The sequence below is a fragment of the Vombatus ursinus genome, unplaced genomic scaffold (genome assembly GCF_900497805.2).
Source record: "Vombatus ursinus unplaced genomic scaffold, bare-nosed wombat genome assembly UNPS02014801.1, whole genome shotgun sequence".
In the NCBI taxonomy this organism is placed as follows: Eukaryota; Metazoa; Chordata; class Mammalia; order Diprotodontia; family Vombatidae; genus Vombatus; species Vombatus ursinus.
This window is the reverse complement of record NW_020954579.1, coordinates 24445568-24466785: the sequence shown is the minus strand read 5'-3', so window position 1 is coordinate 24466785 and position 21218 is coordinate 24445568. Positions and strand designations below refer to the sequence as shown.

Genomic DNA, 21218 nt, shown 5'->3' with positions numbered 1-21218 from the left:
CATTGTCTCAACTGTTAAAATCTAATGATCTTTTCTCAGTGCACATCCTTCTTGACCTGCCTACAGCTTTTTATACTGTTGACCACTTTCTCCTTCTGGGAACTCTTCTCCGTTGGCACAGCTGTCTTCTGATTCTCCTCCTACCTGTCTGAATTCTCTATTTTTTTTCTAGTTCATAGTTCTAGTTTTTAGATCTTCTAGTTCTCATCCTCGTTGTCTAGTTCATCACACTTCTTCCCCCTCAAGGAGTATGGGTATTCCCCAAGCTTTGTCCTGTATCTTCTTCTTTCTACCTTAGCGATCTCAACTCTCATGTGTTCAATTATCTCCACAAAGAGGACTCCAGGGCAGAGATGTTATGTTAAAGATTTAACAATGGCTCTCTGGGGGGAGGAGATGTACCCACAAAGCACTTTTAAGTTTAATCTGCATTATTAACATTTTCTCCATCACTTTTTTAAGTTTAGACAATCAACAAAATAAATCAAAGCCCGATCTATAGTGTTTACCAAATTTCTGAGGTGCAAATATACAAACTGAAAATTTAACAGTTAGTTCTTATAAGCCACTTGGAGCTGGGCCAGGGTCTACCTATTCAGCCCTCATCCCTTTTCTGAACTTCAGTCCAACTTTACTAAACTTCTGTTGGACATCTCTATGTGGACATCACATATTGCAAAGTCAATATGTCAAGAATAACTGGACAATAATTTTTTGATGGGAAGTCTTCATTCAAATGCATTTGGCTCTGATGATTTAGCCTCTAGTAATAATTATAACAACACCATGTGCTTTCATTGAACTATTTTATCACTTAAAGTACTCTTTCATCTGAAGATCTTTATCCTTGCAGTAGCCAATAGACATAGGAAAGCAACCATCATTTTACCAGTGAAACCTTTGAGACTCATAGAGGTGGTGAGATAATTTGCTGTGATAATACAGAACTGTTGCTGTTCAGTCATTTCAGTTATGTCTAACTCTTTGTGACCCTATTTGGGGTTTTCTTGGCAAAGATACTGTATTTGTTTGCCATTTCCTTCTTCAGCTCATTTTAATGAAGAACTGAGGCAAACAGGGTTAAATAATGACTTGCTGAAGGTCACAAAGCTAGTAAATGTCTGAGGCCAGATTTGCGCTCAGGACAAGGAGTTTTCTTGACTCTGTTCACTTTGCCACTTAGCTGCCCTTACCTATATAGTTAATTAGTAGTTGAGCCAGGATTTGACTCTAGAGTCCAGGGGTGGGAAACATGTGGCCTCAAGGCCATATGTGGCCCTCTAGGTCTTCAAGTATGGCCATTTGACTGAATCCAAATTTCACAGAGCAAGGAGATTTGTTCTGTGAGGTTTGGATTCAAGTCAAAGGGCCGCATCCAGTGTTCTTTTAACTATAACACACCTTGTGATATGGTGTTAGACTTTGAGTGACACTTAACTGTGGAGCTGTTACCCAAAGCCACGTTGGAAGGTAAGCCTTCTATTTCCTCATTGGGTTTGTCTGGCTTGTCCTTGACAACTTACAGGAAATTCTTGCCACTTGACTCTCCACTGTGACAGGACTGACGGACTATTACAGCTTGAAAGGTGGCTGGCTATCAAATGTCACCACTGGATTTCCTGGCATTATACAATTGCTAGATGAAGTATTACCAGGAATAGAGTCTGGCTTGAGGTCTCTCACACTTTAAAAAAAAAAAAGTCAAGGAATTTCAATTAGAAGCTACTTTATCAAATATATAGGATTAGTGATATTGAACTTCTCCCTACTGAATTGAGACCATGAATCAAAAATGTCCTGTGGCAGAGAGGTGTAGTATTGACAGACTACAAGGATAGAATATTACATACACTGTCAGACAGGGTCACTGTATTTGGTAGTTTCCCCCCACCCCTTCCCTGTTTTTTTGGGGGAGGAGATGGGGGCTGATGTTGTTACAAGGGAGGCTTCAGGGGGGATTGGGGTGGAGATAGGGTGAATGAGGGTTATATAGAGAAAAAACCGATATTTAAAAAAAGTATCAATAACATTCATTTTTAATGCTCCATAGATCATAGGATCACCTAAAACTGAGAATCTAACAAATCATTCTTACATGTTGTTGTTCAGCCATTCAGTCCTGTCCAACTCTACATGATCCCATGAACTATTTTGTCCATGGAGTTTTCTTGGCAGAGTTTCTAGAATGGCTTGCCATTTCCTCCTCCTATGTGTCACCATTTTACAGATGAGGAACTGAAGCAAATAGGGATTAAGTGATTTGTCCAGGGTCACACAACTCGTAAGTGTATGAAGCCAGATTTCAATGTAGGTCTTCTTGACTCCAAGCCCAGTGCTCTATCCAAACCGAAACATAATCAACATGCATAGAAACACCCTTAGCAAGTGTACCTTGTGTTCCCAATGCTACTACTCCTTGCTCTGAAGCCCTTGCTGATTAGAAGCAGGCCTCTTGTTTTGATGTTTGTTTTCAGTAGACAACTTAAATCCTTTTAATGGTGGTACAGTAAAACTGATTGACTTTTTGTTACTCCTAGAAGGAGAGATCTTCATGAAGCTCTTCAATCTCAAGAACTAATCAGCTCTTGGCAACTTTTATCCCTAGGCCCCATGGAAGTAAGAAAACAGTAAAAGACTGAGGTCTCTATCCTGGGGGAGTTTACAATCTAATTGGGGAGACAGATCATACCTCGGAAAGAGAACACTTAACAAAAGAATACATACAGGTGAGTGGAACTCAACAGAGTACAAAGTAGGAAAGTTCTGATGAGATAAGGAAAGAGACCTGGGTTCTAAGTCCCAGCTCAAACATTTACTAACTCTGCAATATTTCACTGTCGTAAGACCAGCAAACTCCTACTCCCTTTTTCCCCAGTCCTGACCATTTAAAGTAATAGACTGCCTGGGCTTCCCACTTTTCCCTGCTACTATTTTCTTGTTCTCTCATCCCTGTCCACTTCAGCCTGTACTACCCTGAGCCCTGGTCTTGCTGTGGCCTCTCCTTCATCCCTTATAACAAAGGATGAAAAAGAAAGAAGAAAAAAATAGAAAGCAAATCATCAAAGCTAAATAATAAACATACTGAGTCTGGTAGTAAGTGCATTTGGAAACCCCTATTCTATAATTCCCAAACGTTTGTTCATCTTAAACCTCTTTTCATACTCCTATTTTGTCCTTATGTAAATCTGGCTCCCTAAAGAAGACACTGTTTCTGATCATCCTCTTCAGTAACTGGTGCAGATCCTTTCCATCTTCGTACACCCTTCTTGCTCCTCCAATCTTCGATAAAAATACATTAGATAATATAAAAGAAAAGAAAAAATGCATAAAGAAACATTTACCATTTAGCTTTGTGCTCCTGACTTCCCAGGCTGGTGGTTCTCAACATGTAGCTCCTAATTTGTAGGAGCTCCTAACTTGGAGCCCCTAAAACCCTTTCAAAGGGCCCGTGAAGTCAAAACTATTCTCATAGTAATACTAGGATATTTTAATTTTTCATTCAGTAAATACCAATAGACATAACTTACCTAAGCAAGAACTTTTTAGAGAGTCCTTGATTTAAGGGGTCCTGAGATTAAAAAAAAAAATTTAAGAACTGTCTTAGACCCTTGTAAGTTCCCAGAAAGTGCAACTGTTTTGGATCTAGGAATTCTAGGAAATACATTTTAATCCTGTGTTGAGTAGGCAAAGACATTTTTGACATTGTAACACAGTTATGTAGATGTCTTATTCACCCATCCAGTAAGGTGAGTCACTGTGTTAAGACTCAAAGATTCTGTAGGAACTCTGGACCTAGAACCCTTCATTTCCTCCTCTGGCATGTGCAGATGGTTTTCTTGGTAACAAATAGGAAGAAGGATAGTGATTTGTGTGGGCTTATTTTGTTGCTTGCTTCTTAATTGAAGTTATTGTTGTTCAGTCATTTTTCAGTTGTGTCCTGGTCTTCTTGACCCTATTTGGGGTTTTCTTGGCTAAGATACTGGAGTGGTTTGCCATTTCCTTCTCTAGCTTATTTTACAGAGGAGGAAATGGAGGCAAAGAGGTTTAAGTGACTTAACTAGGGTCACACAGCTAGTAAGTGTCTGAGGCTAGATTTGAACTCAGGAAGATAAGTCTTCCTGACTCCAGGTCCGGCCCATTGAAATTATTAATTTTATCAATTAATTCTTATTTGGCTCTTTAGCGTTCTCCAGCATCTCATCTGTAAAAAGCAATCAATTTGTTTCTTTTTTGTTCCTCTCCAGATTGTGTTTCTGACTTTTCAGACTTCAACATCATGACTCATCTGTTGTCTCACCCTGGAATATCAGCCCCTGGGGCCTCCTGACTTTCTTCCTCTTCTGGCTGTACTTCTGATTTTCCAGAGAAACACCATGTCTTCACACTGGTTACCTTCAACACCCACTTTCCATCCCTTTTGTGTATTGTCTTCCTCCATTAGATTGTAAATAACTTAAGAGCAGATTGTCTTTCTGTTTGCTTGTATTTGTTTCTCAGCATATTCACACTTCCTGCCACATAGTAAGTACTCAGTAAATCTATGCTGTCTGCCTTGTCCTCAATTTTTTTCTTGTTTTCTAGTTATCATTAGCGTTTCTTAGCACCATATCAAATAATAATTGTGTTAATAGACATCTTGCTTTACCCTTGATCTTACTGGAAAAGTCTCTAGTTTTTCCCCATGACATATGATGCTGGATTTTGATTTTGAGTAGATACTGCTTATCATAGTAATGATTAGTGTTTTAAATTGAAATGGGTATTGTACTTTCTCAAAACCTTTTTCTCCATCTATTGAGGTAAGCATGTGAGTCTGATTGTTTTTGTTATGAAGATGGCATGTTATTTTTATAGTTTTCTTTACATTGAGCCAACCTTGTATTCCTAGTGTGAATCCAATCCTATAATAGTTTATGATTTTTTGATATGTTGCTATCACCTATTTGGTAATGTTTTGTTTAAAATTTTTGTGTCAATATCCTTTTGAGATTTTAATCTAATATTTTCTCTATTTTATCTTCCCCTGGTTTAGCTATTAAGACCATATTTGTGTCATGGAAGGAATTTGATAAAATCTCTTCTTTTTCTGTTTTTGCAAATAGTTTGTGAAATGTTGGAATGAAATATTATTATTATTATTATTATTATTTTGGAGGGGCTAGGCTATCGGGGTTAAGTGACTTGCCCAAGGTCAGACAGCTAGTTAAGTGTCAAGTGTCCGAGGCCAGATTTGAACTGAGGTCCACCTGACTCCAAGGCTGGAGCTCTATTCACTGCACCACCTAGCTGCCCCTGAATTTTAATTATTTTAATATTTAATAGAATTTGCTTATAAATTCATCAGTCCTCCAGTTTTGTTTCTTTGGGAGTTCATTTGTGGCTCATTCAAATTTTTCTGAGACTGGGCTATTTAAATTCTCTATTTCTTAATGTGGGCATTTTATGTTCTTTTTTTCCTCCAAATATTCAGCCGTTTTATTTACATCACCATTGTTTTACATCAACATTACATTGTTTTTACAAAACATTACATTGTTTTCTTAGTATGTATTGGGTAAAAATGTTTCTAATATTTTCCTTTATTGTTTCTTAATTTGTTGTGAATTCCTATTCATTTTTGGTACTAGCAATTTGATTTTCCTTATCCTTTAAAAAATCAGACAAGCTAATGGTTTGTCTAATGGTTTATCTAATGGTTTATCTAATGGTTTATTGGTTTAAAAAAAACCCCCACAACAATTCCTTGTTTTGACCAGTTCTTTTTTTTTTGCTTTTTTTTTTTTTTTTTTTTTGCTTTCAACTTTGTTCACCTCTTCTTTGATTTTTCAGAATTTCAGTTTTGGTGTTTAATTTTTTAAAAAAATTGATGTTTCTCTAGTTTTTTAGTTTTATGCCCAGCTAATTGACCGATTCTTTCCCATTTTTGTTATGAAAGTGTTTAGAAATATATATTTTCCCTTAAAGACTGTTTTTACTATATCCCAAAAGTTTTAGTATGTTGTCTCGTTGTCATTTTCTTTGACAAAATTATCTATCGTTTCAATATTTGTTCTTTGACCCAACAATTGTTATGATTAAATTATTTATTTTTAAATTAATTTAATGCTTTCTTCAAAGGCTATTTATGTAACACAGTGTTTAATATTTCTGTTTTTCTTAATTTTTTTTTGCTTTTTATGTCCTAATTACACATAGTCAATTTTTGTATTGTACCTACACTACTGAGTAATATGTATATATTTTCTTTCGAATTTGATGTTTACCAAAGACCTATAGTAAGTAACTTTTCTAAAATTCTGTTCAGGTCCTTGGCTTAATTCTTGATTTATTTTTGTTAATTTTTTCTAGTTGTGAAATGGGTACATTTAGATCCCCAAATATTATAATTTTGCTGTATATTTCTCCCTGTAAATTATTCAACTTTTCCTTTAGGTATTTAGATGCTATGCCATTTGATGAACCTAAATTATGTGTTGATATTTATTCATTTTCTAAGGTGCTTTTCAGCATACTGTAGTTTTCATTGTTTATCTTTTATAATCAAGTGTACTTTTACTGTTTACTTATCGAGAACACGATTGCTATACCTGTTTTTTGAATTTGCCTGAAGTAGAATAGACTTTGCTTCAGTCCCTTATCTCAACTTTGTGTGACTCTTTATGTTTCTAATGTGTTTCTTGTAAACAGCATATAATGTTAAATTATGCTTTCTAATCCATTCTCCTATCCTTTTCCACTTTGTGGATGAGTTCATTCCATTCACCTTCACAGTTATGATTGTTAACTGTGCATTTTCATCCATCATATCCTCTTATATTTTCCCCTCTTTTCCTCCATCTCCCTGTTTACTAGGAAGTGGATAGTGAGTTTCCTCAGAAGTGGTGATCTATATTTGATGCAATCTGCTTTTTCTCCCCTGCCCCTCTCCTTTTCTCTTTATCCAGACTCTGATACCACATTCTTACCTTTTCTTTCTTTCATTTTAGATAACCCTTCATGATCCATACTAAGAACTGGAACTTTGTTTTGCTAATGACTAATCCCTCCCTGAATCTCTCTCTTATTCCTTCCTTTCTCCTCACCATTTCTCTGATGGTTTCCATGTTGAATTAAATGCAGTTTTTTATACCAAACTCCCTCCCTCCCTCTCTCTCTCTCTCTCTCTCTCTCTCTCTCTCTGGGTTCTAGTCTGTATTGTCTGGTTCAGATGAAAGTTAATCTCAAGTGACATCTAATCTCCCAGACTTTCTTCATGTTTGTTTAATTTTAGATATTTTTACTCCTTTTTTCCTCCTTTTCTTCCATGTGTATTCCCTTTTGTGTTTTCTCTAAGACCATGAAAACATAACAAAAACATTCTTAGATCCTCTGTGACCCTTGATAACATTATGACTGTGAGGGGACACATGTTTGTTTAGTTACGCCCTTTTAAAAGGTATAGCCTTTCCTCGCATAGCCCTTTCCAATTGCTCATACAGACTTCCTTTTGTGTTTCTTTTGACTCTAGTGTTTGCATTTCAAAGTTTCTACTCAACTCTGGTCTTTTCATCGGGAATGCTTGCAAGTCCTCTTTTTGATTAAAGGTCCATTTTCCCCCCTGTAGGATCATATAGTTTTATCCAGTAAGTTGCTCTTGGTTGTAAGCCTTTATGTTTTACTTTTTGGAATGAGGTTTTCTAAACTCTCCTTTTCTTTATAATGCTGCCAAGTCTTGTGTGTTCCTGACTGCGACTCTTTGAACTCTTTCTTTTTGCCTGTTTACAGTATTTTTTTATTTAGCCTAGATGCTCTGGAGTTTAGCTATGATGTTTCTGGGATTTTTCATTTGGGGCTTTCTTTCAGGAAGGGATCAGTAGTTTCTCTCTTTTCACTTTACCCAAAACTATTAGAAATTGAATTAGTAGTATCAAGTCTCTCCCATCTCTAAGCTATCCTCCAGTCATCTGCCAAAATGATCCTCCACCGTTTTACTCAATAAATTCTTATTGTTCCTGATTACATCTAGGATATAGAATCCTGTTTGCCTTTTAAAGCCCTTTATACACTGGCCTCTTTTAGCCTTTCCAGTCTTCTTACACTTTACTCCCCTCCATGTATTCTGCAGTTATTCAGCAATACTGACTTTCTGTTTTTCACACATTATGCTATCTCTTTACTCAGTGACCTTTTACTGGATGTTCCCTATTCCTAGAATGCTCTTTCTCCCCATCTCTGCCTATTATTGGCTTTCTAAGATTCCTTTAGGATTTAGTTCAAATCTCACTTTCTGTAGGAAGCTTTTCCTGCACCCCTCCCCCCACCAACTACAAGTACCTTCCTTCAGGAACTAGAAACCTTCCATGTACATTGTATATATCTGGTATGTATCTAAGTATTTTCATGTTGTCTTCTCCATTAAAACATGAGATTCTTGTGGGAAAGGACTACATTTTTGCCTTTTTCTGTATCCCCAGTGCTTAAGAGTGCCTGGTACATAGGAGGCATCTCTCGAAATAGAATATCTATTTTTTAAAGAGGGGTATAGTTTTTAAGTGAATCTGATGATTTTCATGCTATCTCTTCTTGACATGTATTCTAGGCCAGCTGTTATTGAAAGGAGATAACACATTTTTTTTATTTTTTCACTTTTCATTCTTTTGACTTTATTTCAGTATTTATCATTGTCTCAGGGAATTCTTGATTTGTTTTGTCCATTCTCATTTTCGGGGAGTCTGTTACTTAGGTAACATTTTGTAGCTGAACTGTTGTTTATTTCCATTCCAAATCTTTTCCCTAGGGTTGCTCTCATTTCCTTTCTAATTCCTTTCTCTAGTGCTCTTATGCCACTTATAACATAATTTTTAAAACTCTTACTCCATCTTATTCCAGAAATCCTAGTTGACTTTGTTGCCAAGTTTTGTTTTTGTGAGAAGCTTTGGTTGTAGTTTATTGTGATATTACTATCCTAATCCCTTTTCCCATGCAAGTTAGATTAGTTTTTCCTGAAGTGGAATTAAGATATTCTTTGAAACGTGGTCAATTTAGAGGACTAATTATTTCCTCATTACTAGCATATAAAACAGCCGTAAGGAGCTCCAGAGGCTGTTGGATGCCTGGCTGATGTGTAATTGTGTATACTTATGACAAAGTAGCTCAGCTCAACTGAACCAATTTGAGTTGTCCTCAATGCCTATCCTTCTTCTGCTGTGGCTAAAGGAAATCTCTTTCTGTTAACTGTTGAATGACCTAGGAGTGTCTTATTTTGTCCCAGTATCAAACTTAAACTACCAGGGGACTAACCTGAGTCAGGATTAACCCAGAACAATTGGTGTAGTCTTGTAGTATTGGAACATAATGACTCTTTGGAGTGGGAGATGAACGGTCAACTGGGAGGCGAGCCTGAATTGGATGCTTCTGGTGACACTTTTGGTGATGCTGCCAGAAATGGTGCTTGTTTACCGTGAGGCACCATCTAATAGAGAATAGGCTGCCTGTTATCATTCATTAGGAAAAAGACAATGTAGATATTGTCCTTAGGAATAGTGCTTTGAAGATAATTGAGGCAAACTGTATTTTAAGCCTTCTAGCTTTGTCAGGCCATCCAAATTGGTAATTTTAAGTCTCCTCCACTTCTACTAGAGGGATTTTTTCAGTTCTTTTGTTGTTGTTGATGTTGTTGTTGTTGTTGAGTTGTTGGTCAGTAGTGTCTGACTCTTCATGACCCCATTTGGGGTTTTTTTTGGTAAAGATACTAGAGTGATCTCCCAGTTCCTTTGCCAGCTCATATTACAGATGAGTAAACTGAGGCAAACAGGGTTAAGAGACTTGCCCAGGGTCACATAGGTAGTAAGTGTCTGAGGTCAGAGTTGAACTCAGGAAGATGAATTTTCCTGACTCCAGGCCTGGCACTCTGTTCACTGTGCCACCTAGCAGCCCGCTTCAGGACTTCATTTACTTTCAAATCAGCCTGATAGTGTACATATTTAGAACTTGTTCTGTTCAGCTTTTGCTAGGATCAGATCCCTTTGTTTTGCTAATGGGCATCATTACCCAATCACCTCAGGGGATATTTCCTGAAAGGAGGGCTTTATCAGCTTTAAAGGAGTTTGTTTAAATTGTCTTTGGAAATGACTGAACCAATAGACCTCATTCCTACAATTGCATGTAGACATAACCAGTTATTGAGTAGTAGCATGAGGGACCCTAACAGTGGGAAAATGGAAACCAAGGCAGGTCTCTGGAATTTTTGTATTATCCAACAACTATGCTTTAGAAATTGAGTTTTTTTGTCCTGTTTTAACTTGGAATTTGAGAGACCAACTATAGTTTTGTTACAAGGATTTCCTTGCAAGGCTTTAATGCAAACTTTTGGGGGAGGCACTTGAAAGGATGATGCAAAATTCTCCCCAGGGGTCTAGAGATATTTCTGGAATTGGAGATATGGACGCATGTGCCAGTTGTATCCCATTGATTTAGTTAAAGACAAGCAGGGGTGCTGCATCAGTTTTAAAATTTTCCACTGTTATCCCAGTACTATGAACTGTGAATTGTAGCGGAGATTCCAGTGAAATTTTGGTTTTGTTGTTTTGCTGCTGTTGTTTCTTGTTTGCTCCCCCTGCCCAGTATAGGAGGGTAATGTCAGGCCCCAGTAATGGCAGCACCCATAGAACCCAAATTCCTTCTGAATACAGAAATGTAGTGGCCGCTCAGTTCTACAGCAATCTTCTGCAGAAAATGGTAGAGTCAGGTCTTCAAAATTGGGCAGAGTCATGCCCCAGTAGTATCATATCAATTGGGCTCACATCTATAACAACCTTCGGTTCAGTCCCAGTAAAGGGCGGAAGAGTTCAGGGCAAGGTGTCCTCACCTATCATGGGTGGGGGCGGGGGTAGCAGTTGACCCTTGCACAGTGGGCAGAAGGCAAAGATATTGAGGGATGAAGGTAGGGCCTGGTGGTAACAGATAATAGTGCACAGAGAGGTGGGCCTCAGAGGCAGCAGATAGACTGGGTGATAGGTAGTGGGTAGAGATATGAGTCCTAAAGGCTCACACAGTGAATCAGCTCCCCTCAAAGAGGGCAGCACAGAGGTCAAAGAGTAGACAGGGTATGCACAGCAACAAGAGGCAGGTAAACTCCTGATTCTCAGAATCTGGTTATGGAGCTTCCGGCTACCCCTGTCTGGAGTTCCAGTAGGCAGCTGCTGGTCCCCAGACTCTTTCAGTGCCAGGTTCCTCAGGGACTGGAGGATAGAACTTCAATCTCTGCTCTAGTCTATGCTTCCTGCACAAGTATATAGCTTCAGGTCCTAGCCCTGGGCCCAGCATTAGAAGGCTCTACGATCAGAGCAACACAAATGCATTTTCACCCGTGTTCCAGGATCCACTCTGAAAGTCAAGGCTTCAGGCTTCAGTCACCATCCTCATGCTGGCTGTGCTATTCAAGTCCCAGGTCAAAGTGACAGCTATAGGTCCATGATGTTCCCAGCTTCAGTAGCTCCTGCATGGCCCTTCTAGGCTAAACTGTCTTCTTCAGTATTCACAGACCTCTGGCTGTCTCCCTGTGCTTACTTGGCTTGGAAAAAGACATCCACTGTAGTTTCTCCTTCTGTTTCCCTTTCACCGTTTGGTCTGATGGTTGTTTTATCCTTTGCTGGAATAGTTGTGAGAGAGACCTATGCTACTTTATTTCTTCTGTCATTTTTCTGGTTCTCCAAGTCCAGTTCTTAAATGATCTCTTCTTATTCTGTTTTCCAAGTCATTTTTTTTTAATAGCAGATACCTCACATATTCTAATTTTTTAGTCTTTTGGTTTTGCTCCAGTATTTTTGGTAATATTGTTGAGTGTTTGAGTTCTACCTCCTCGATTATATTTTAAGCCTTCATTGCTGTCCCTCTAGATGACTAATTCAACCACATGCTGTCCTCTACCTTTGACTCTCTTGCCCTTTTATTGTTTTTGCCAATAATACCTTGCTAAACCTCAACTCTGTATGACCCCTATTGTGAGTGAGTGAATGAATGAATAAAGCACTTATTAAATGCTTATTATGTACAGAACACTAGGCTAAGGCTTAGGGATGCAAAAACAAAAATGAGAACCTCTCCGATTTCAGGGAACTCACATTGTAATGGGGGAGAGAATACATATGGAGCTAGAGTCCTTAGGGTACAGCAGCAAAGCAGATGGCAGAGTCTCCCTAATATAATTTCCACTGGTAAAATCATATCAGTTTCTGATGTTGAACCATTTGACAATACCAAAGACTTTGGTGACAAGGACTTTTCTTCAATAGCTTTTTCAGTATCTGTGGCTGTAGCACCAGCAGCAGTAGTTGCCAGGCTACATGTTCCCTGGGGTTACTTCCCAGAATGATGGCTGACAGCAGTGGGCTGGAAGCATTGATATTCCCAAGACCCTTTGTTTGTTTGTTTGTTTTTAAAGCAATTGGGGTTAAGTGACTTGCCCAAGGTCACACAGCTAGTCAGTGTCAAGTGTTTGGTCTGAGTCCAGATTTGAACTCAGGGCCTCCTGACTTTTGGGCTGGTGCTCTATTCACTGCACCACCTAGCTGTCCCCCCAAGACTCTTTGAGTGAGGGTCTGGGGTTGTTCCCATCAGGTTCTGAGGGGAGATGGTGGTCCAGGTGGTAGTGGCTTGACCTGCCTGGTACAAACTACCTCCTGTCTCTTCCCCAGAGTTCAGCTAGGCTGACTTGTTCATCCTGTGAATGGCAGTTTGTTGGCAGCTGGTAGGGTTGAACAACCCCTTTTCTATAGGAGTTGACCTCTGGATGATGGTTGTGAGGGCTAGGCTAAAAGCACAAGCAATGTGTGCTTTGTGGGTTGCTGTCAGCCTCAGGGCTTCTGTGCTCATCTGTGGGGGTGGCAATGAGGAAGGTGGACCCCTTTCCTCACAATTATTTCTCTTAATGATGGTTGTGGTGGGGCTTGGCTGAAAGCAGGTCTGGTGATTTGGGCTGCTACTCTCAAGACTCTTGGGCTCAGGGTTCTATGCTGTCTCCATCAGGATCTAGTGGGATATGATGGTCAAGGTGGTGTGATGATGGTTTGATTTGCCTAACACAGGCTGGCTCCTGTCTCTCCCTCAGGGCGTCTTACTTTTTCATCCACCTTCTTGCTTGATTCTACTGGCATGCTGCTGAACACAGAAGTCAAAACTATTCTGACAGCTTCCATGACAATTTTTTAAATATAATCTCAACTGGACCTTCATTTCTGCATGATAATCTTTTATTCTTGCCTGATTATCTGATATGTAACATTCCCCACAATGGCTGTTCCAAACCTCTTCTCATCTCAATTCTTCCGTAACATCCTTTCCCGCTTCTCTTTCAGGAGAATACCTAACCCCCTACTTTACTGAGAAAATAAAGGGTGTGTGCCTCAAACTCCCTTTTCTCTCCTAGTCTAATCTCTTGATACCCTTCTACGTCAGTTCTCATATTTTTCTTTTTCACTCTAGTCCCAGAAAATGAGGTACCCTTCTCCTTGCCAGGGCTGGCTCCTGAAACTGTGCCCCTGAGCCCCTCTCTTCCTGTTGCCTCTGAAATTTTGCCCTTTCAATCAGCCTCTCTTTCACAGTCAATTTCTCCTTATCTACTGGGTCCTCCTCTGCTTCCTATGAACTTCAAATCTCCCCATTCTTAAAATGCTTTCACTTAGCTATGCCATCTTGCTCTTGTTCTTGTCTGCTAATCTCTCATTTCTTTTATAGTTAACCTCCTAGAAAATACCATCTACGCTCATTGCCCCCACTTCCACTCCTCCTGTTTATTTCTTAATTCTTTTTTCATTCTGGCTTTGTGTCCAAACATTCCATTGAAACTGCTCTCTTCAAAGTTATCATTGATTTCTTAATTGCCAGCTCTGATAGCTTTTTCTCAATCCTTTGATCTCAGCAAAGCTTTACACATTTATTCTTGGATATTCTCTTCTTTGGCTATTCTGGTTCTCCCTTACCTGTCAGACTACTCCAAAATCTCTGCTGAATGATTATAACCTCCTTCAGGGGTAGGGAGCCTGTGCCCTCGAGGCCATATCTAGCTCTCTAGACCCTGAAGTACGGCTCTTTGACTGAATCCAAAATTCACAGAAGAAATCCCCTTAGTAAAAGGATTTGTTTTAGGGAGTGGGCCCTGCTCCCTAACCCTGAGTGTCTTCCCAAAGGACTGTTAGGGACCCTCTTCTCTTTTCAGTGGCACAGAAGATAAAACATTGGGTTTGAAATCAGGAAGATGAGTTCAAATCCAGCCTCAGGTGCTTACTAACTATATGACATTAGGCAAGTCACTTGCTCAGTCTCAGTTTCCTAATATGTAAAATGGGGATAATAGCCCCCTACCTCACAGGATTTATGCAAGGATTAATGAGATAACATATGTAAACCATTTTGCAAACCTTAAACTCTATATACATATTAGCTTTTACATTATTATTATTCTCTTTCTATGCCCTTTCTCTCTTGGTCTCATAATGATCTCATTAACTCTTATGAGTTAAATTATTATCTCTATGCAGATGACTTCAAAATCTCTATTTGTCTCTCTTAACCATAGCTCATCAGGTGCCATAGAAAACCAACAAGATATTTTGCCAAGAAATTTCTGTTCAACCTTATTTTTGTTATTGCAGCTGTTTTTAAGACTCTCCAGGAGAGCTCTAGATAGAGAGATGTCCCATCCAGGAGCCAGTATGTTTTTCCAGGGCTAAGATACCAAAGCTTGGAGTCTTTAGAAGCTGATAAATATTTAGCTCTCAGTTGTTCATGGTTTTCTGGTCCTGGGATTATTCTTCTTAGAGTCATAGAATTTTAGTTAGTAGTTAGCTCTGATGTCTCCAGGTTAACTTTGACTTGAGGAGGAATTCTCACTACAGTATCCTTGAAAAATGGTCATCTGCCTTCTGAGGCAGCCTATTACATGTTTGGACAGTTCTAATGGTTAGGAAGTTTTTCCTGATATCAAGCCTGAATATGCTTCTCTGAAACTTCTATGCATTATTCTTATTTCTGTGACCTCTGACAAAACAAAGTAATCCATACAAAACAAACCTAATCCTTCTTTCACATGAAAGCCTTTCAAATATTTGAAGACAGCTTATATACCTCCTCCAAGACTTCTCTTCTTAAGACTTTCAAGCCTAAAGAACTTTCAAGCAAAGCATGGTTTCAGCTTTTTCGCTACACCCTGTTCTTCTTTTCACAACCTAGTCATTCTCATTGACTTTTCTAGCCCAAAGATGAGCAATGAAGCAGAAAAAAAAATTTAAATACGCCTATCTTGTCTGTAAAGAATGTGTGACCAGGGAACACGCTGAGGTTATTGCTAAAACAGATAGTCTCTTGAGGTGAAAGCTGCTTGCCAGGAGGAACTGAAGCATGGAAAGTAGTTTATGCTCATCCTGGGAGAATCTGGTTTAACAACTTCATCTTGTGGTCTTTTGGGGGGTAACAAATGACTCAGGAAACGAGTGCTGCTTCTTTGTGGAATTTATTGTGTAAGTTAGCCAAGTCCTTGTGGAACCTTTAGAAACCCCTCATTGTCCCTTTCAGTCTCACCTTAAGGCCTTTTCTCATTCTTCCTAATCCTCGTACTCAAAATTCTCGTAGTCCTTTATTTGTAATCATGCTGCGTAGACATGTATTATGTCAATGTTAACTCATGCACTCGTGCATTATGGTCAGTTGGGTACCTGTCTCATCTACCATTAGTGTTGCCATTTCTATAGCCTTTTAGAGTTTTCGGAGCACTTACAATAACCCCGTGAGGTAGATAGATGCTCCAGTACTCCAACATTCCAATGGATCTGTGATCCAACTAAGGTAGGCATTCCCTCCGATGATGATCACAGTCCATACTGCTTGTTTATTTTATGTGACTCTTGTCCATGTCCTCCCAAAAATCTGCCACTGGAGAGTCCTACCTAACAGGAGGAACACCTGGAATTCTCTTAATCTTGTGTGGATACTAGTATATCAGCTGGGTGGATAAAGCGCAATTAGGGTTAGGGTTCTGCCACTGGAGAGTCCTACTTAACAGGAGGAACACCTAGAATTCTCTTAATCTTGTGTGGATACTAGTATATCAGCTGGGTGGATAAAGCACTGGGGCTAGATTCAGTTCAACTCTGGCCTCAGGCACTTAAGTAGTTATGAGACTTTGGCAAATCATTCAACCTCTGCCAAGGTTTCCTCAGCTATAAAATGAACATAATAATAGCACCTACCTCACGTAGTTATTGTGTGGATCAAATGGGATGATATTTGTAAAGCACTTAGCACAGTGCCTGGCACATAGGGCTTGCTGAATAAATGCTTATTCCTTTTTATCCCCCTCATTTTGCATATGAGCATCTTGAAGATTAAGTGACTTCCCCAGGGCACACAGAGTCAGAGATAGGATTCCTAATTCTGTGCGTGCCTTGCTATGCTGTGAACTCTTGGAGGACAAGAACTCTGTTATTCATCTGTGTATGATATATTCAGAGCCTCCAGGCAGGCAATGTGGTGTAGTCTAAAGAGCACTATTTCTCGGGTCAGAGGAACTGGATTCAAATCCTATCTTTGATACTCATTAGCTGTATGAACTTTGGCAAGTCGCAACCTCCCTGGGCCTCCATTTTTTCATCTGTGAGATGGGAGGATTGGAGGATGATAACATCCTTTTCAGCTCAGTGTAATTCTATCATAGTAGATTGGAGGGGTTAAGCAGATTAAGCACAAAGTGGGTACCTAATAAGTATTTGTTTAAGCACATAGTGGGTACTTAATAAGTGTTTGTTGAATTGAATCGCAGTCAGAGAACAAGAGGGAATAGAAGTTTTATTCTCTCTGGCAGCATGAAGCATCTTTTCCCCCTCTTAGTTGAAATTCCCCTCTTTTCTATGCCTACTGTCTCTGTCTCAGTTTTTTTTTTTTTGAAATGAAATGTGTGGGAGGAATAAAGGAATGTTGAACAGAGATGGAAAATGCGGAGATAATGATTTCTGAAAGCAGGGATGAGGCCCAGATTCATTTGGGCACCTGAGCTCCAAGTCTCAGCCTTGACCTTGACTTCCATCTGTGGCTATAAGCAAGTGTCTTAATCTTAGCTTGCTTTTTCCCTTCAAGAAAAAATTGGGGACAGGATAAGGAATTAAATCTTTCCCTAGCGAGTACAGTTAGGGCAGGGGGAGTGAAAGAAAGAGATGATAGATTTATTAGCTTATGTCCATTTTTTTGTAGTGGCAGGCATTAATAATTATCTTTGAAAATCCCCAAGAAGCTTTATACCGCAGAACAGTAAAGAAAACAATCTCTGTTTGCTCCTTTTGGGGGGCAGGCTTTTTCTTAAGCAAATTTTTATCTTTAAATCCCTTGTTTGATCTGGGCCAACCAAATAGATTACTTATAAGAAATGAAACTGTTTAGAGTTCTAACCTCAGTAGCTTTAAGAAGAAAGCCGTGGAAAGACCCTAGAAGAGAGAATCCGGTTTAATGATAATAATTAATAATAATAAGAGCAGCTAACATTTATAAGGGACTTACTATGTGTCAGGGACTGTGCTGAGTACTTCAAAATTATCTCAGTTGATCCTCAAAACAACCCAGGGAGGTAGGATTTATTATTGTGTCTATTTTACAGAAGAGGAAACTGAGGCAAACAGAGGTTAAATGACTTACCTAGGTTACACAGCTAGTGTATAAGACCATATTTGAATTCAGATCTTCCTGACTCCAGGCCAGGTGCTCTATCCACTGTGCTGTTCACTCCAGGCTAGCTGCCTTTGAAAGAAGATGGGAATTAGTCCATGAGTATTTATTAAATGTCCTTAGTGTGCATATTGTTATTCTAGGGGAAGAGAAATGTTTTTTTCTTCACAAATACTACTTGATTAAAATTAAATTTGAAAGTATGAGTCTCATTTTGGAATTCAGAAAGATTTGCATTTCTGCACAATGGATTCACTGACTACCAGATGACTGTGGCTGTTGTCTTGGAGTTTCTTTTATTTTGATTAAACATCTATCTGCTCATCCTTTAAAAAAATTCGGTTTTATTCATGTCTTTTATTTTTATATCACATTGATTTCCTCACATATCCTTACCCCCTCCCATACCCAGTGAGCCATCCCTTGTAAGAAAGATTTAAAAAAAGAAGAGGAATAAAGCAGTTCAGCAACACCAATAAGCCAACCAGCACAAAATCGTTGTGACCTTTACAGGATCATAGCTGTAGAGCTAGTAGGAACTCAAAGGCTACCCAATCCCATCACTTCATTTTGTAAATGAATATAGTGGGCAGCTAGGTGGTATGCTAGATAGAGCACCAGCCCTGGGATCAGGAAGGCCTGAGTTCAAATCTGGCCTCAGATACTTACTGGCAGTGTGACCCTGAGCAAGTCATTTAACCCCGATGGCCTCAAGAAGAAAAATTTTTTTAAACGAATGCTGCAAGTATGAGAGATAGGATTCAGACCCCAAAGTCAGCGCTGCCTCCGAGTTGTTCTGATAGCTCAGGATTGTAATTCTTTCCCCATTTCCCTCCCTGCCCCCCACCCACCTCCACCCCTACTCTCAGTCCATTTTTCCAAATCTAATTGCCTCTCCTCCATCTTCATCCTTTTTGATCTTTTTGCAGCTTTTGGCACTATCAGTCACCCTCTTTTCCTTGATATATTAACTTCTCTCTAGATTTTCATGACATTGCTTCCTCTTGGTTCTTTTCCTACCTGTCTGACTGCTTCTTCTCAGTCTCCTTTGCTGAATCTTCATCCATGTCATCTATATTAACCATGAGTGTCCCCCAAGGTTCTATCCTGGGCCCTCTTCTCTTCTACCTTTAACCTTTTTCAATCAGTAATTTCATCAGCTTCTATGGATTCAATTGTCATCTCTATGCTAATAATTCTTATTATTCTTAATGCTGATATTTCTATGCCAATAAATCTACTTATTCAGCCCAGCTTCTCTGCTGACCTTCAGTCTTGAATCTCCAGCTGCCTATTGAACACCTTGAACTGAATGTCTTGTGGATGTTTTAAACTTAACATACTCAAAGCTGAGCTCTTTCTCTCCCCCCACCATCCCCAAACCTTTCTGTCTTCCCAACTTTCCTATTGCTGCCAAGGGCATCACTATCTTTCCAGTCACCCAGGCTTACAGCATCCTCACTCATGCCTCCTACTCCATGCCCAATCTCTTGCCAAGTCCTTCAATTCTACCTTTACAACATCTAGAATGTATGCCCTGTTATCTCCTCTGCCACTGACACCACCTTGGTGCAGACCTTCATCATCTCTTGCCCAGCCTGTTGCAATAGCCTTCTGATTGGTCTTTCTGCCTCAAGTCTTACCCCACTTCAGTCCACCCTCTACTCAACTGTTGGCTGATCTTCCTAAAGTGTAGTCACCCCCTCCCCCACTTCCACTCAATAAATTTCAGTGTTTTCTTACCACCTCTGTTAGTCACTTCAGTTGTGTCTGATTCTTCGTGACCCTATTTGGGGTTTTCTTGGCAAAGATACTGGAGTGGTTTGCCATTTTATTCTTCAGCTCATTTTACAGATGAAGAAACTGAGGCAAACAGGGTTAAATGACTTGCCCAAGAGCTAGTAAATGTCTGAGGCTGGATTTGAACTCATGAAAATGAGTCTTCCTGACTCAGGCCCACCACTGTGCCACCTAGCCATCCAAAATCCTCTGTTTGGCATTCAAAGTTCTTCATTAACTGGCCCCCTCATATGTTTCCAGTCTTCTTACACCTTACTCCTTTTACCACCACATATTTTCTGATCCAGTGACACCAGCCTCCTTGCTGTTCCTCACAAGAGACACTCCATCTTCTGACTGAGCAGTTTCACTAGCTGTTCCCTCTTCCTGGAGTTCTCTCCTCATCTCCATCTACTGCTCTCTCTGGCTGCCTTCAAGTTCCAATTAAAATCTTACAAGACTGCACGAAGTCTTTCTTGGTCCTCTTTAATATGAGTGCTTTTCCTATTGATTATCTCCAGTTTATTATATCTCTGTACAGTTGTTTGCATATCTCCTCCCACCCCTTCCCCTCCTTAGACTGTGAGCTCCTTGAGAATAGGGGCTTTTGTTTTCCAATTTTTTTTGTATTCTCAGCCCTTAGCCCAGTACCTGGCACACAGCAGGTGCTTAATAAATGCTTGTTGACTGATTCACTGTGAACGGTTGGGTTAGCTGGTTTTGTAGCATTAGACCTGTACTTTGTTAGTGCGCTAATAGCATTTGTCATAATGCCAGTCCTAGCTGAATGGAAATACCCATCCTGTTATTTTCCAAACTGGTCCGCCTTCCTCTCAGTCCCTTCCTGAACATCTGATTTTAAATTGATGTCTTTTATATTTCCCAGTGCCTCTGCCTGCTGATCTCCTTATTGACCTTGTGAATGAAGACTCCTTAATGGACTAGAGACGTTGGCCTCATGCTGATTCCATTTCCCATTCTGATTGCTTGCTTTTTGTTCTCAAGGAAACTGAATTATAATTCATTAAGTAGGGCAACTTCTCTTTTTTTTCCTAGTACTTTCTAATCTAGTCTGTGCCCAGACTCATGATAATCTAGTTTTCCATCATCTTTATACATACCTTATTAAAGGAACCATGTCAGGTTGAAAAGAGAGCTCAGTTCCTTTTTTCAAATGCTACAGTATATGTAAGGTGTTGCAGTGTTGTACAAAGGGGAAAAGCACTTGACTCTACTTACAGTCAGAGGACCTAGGTTTGAACCCCAACCATGACATTACCAGCATGATCCTGGACAAGTGATTTCATGTCCCTGGGCCTCAGTTTGCTCATCTGTAAAATGAGAGTGTTAGACTAGTTTCCAAGTTTCCTACCTAAGATCCTTAAAATGCTGTATAAATGTTAGTTGTTTTTTATTATTACTATTTCATGTTAATAAGAATGTTTTGCACAACAGTTTTATTTGATAGCACCATTATTACAAAGAATGATATTCTAGTGGAATCATTCCCTTTTCTACTCCCCTCCTTCAGGGCTGGCAATGTGTTTTTGAAAGATTATTGTTTTTTTCCAGTCCTTGTGAATCAGGTCATTTGGAAATGGTATCATTACTCTTTTTGGAGGGCAGAGAAACTGATATACAGGTTAAATATTTGAGTAGGGAAGAAAACATCTGTTGTCATGGAAAAACCATTCTTTCCCAATCTACTGAATGAAACACATCTGTGCTGGCATTTCTGACTCTAATTTTCT

At 39.4% G+C, this 21218-nt stretch overlaps 1 protein-coding gene across 7 annotated transcripts in view; it reads left to right on the top strand.

Annotated features, from left to right (window-relative positions):
* The window catches only part of ARSG (arylsulfatase G), a 176454-nt gene that overhangs the window by 72249 nt on the left and 82987 nt on the right, over positions 1-21218 (top strand). For 3 of the 7 annotated variants that reach the window (XM_027872870.1, XM_027872873.1, XM_027872868.1), the window contains 2 exons: positions 2606-2726; positions 4245-4521. The exons of 2 other annotated variants lie outside the window; for them this stretch is intronic. The gene's annotated coding sequence lies outside the window, so the exon portion shown is untranslated. The remainder of the gene's footprint in view (positions 1-2605; positions 2727-4244; positions 4522-21218) is intronic. 2 more of the 7 variants (XM_027872871.1, XM_027872872.1) reach the window with 2 other exon arrangements.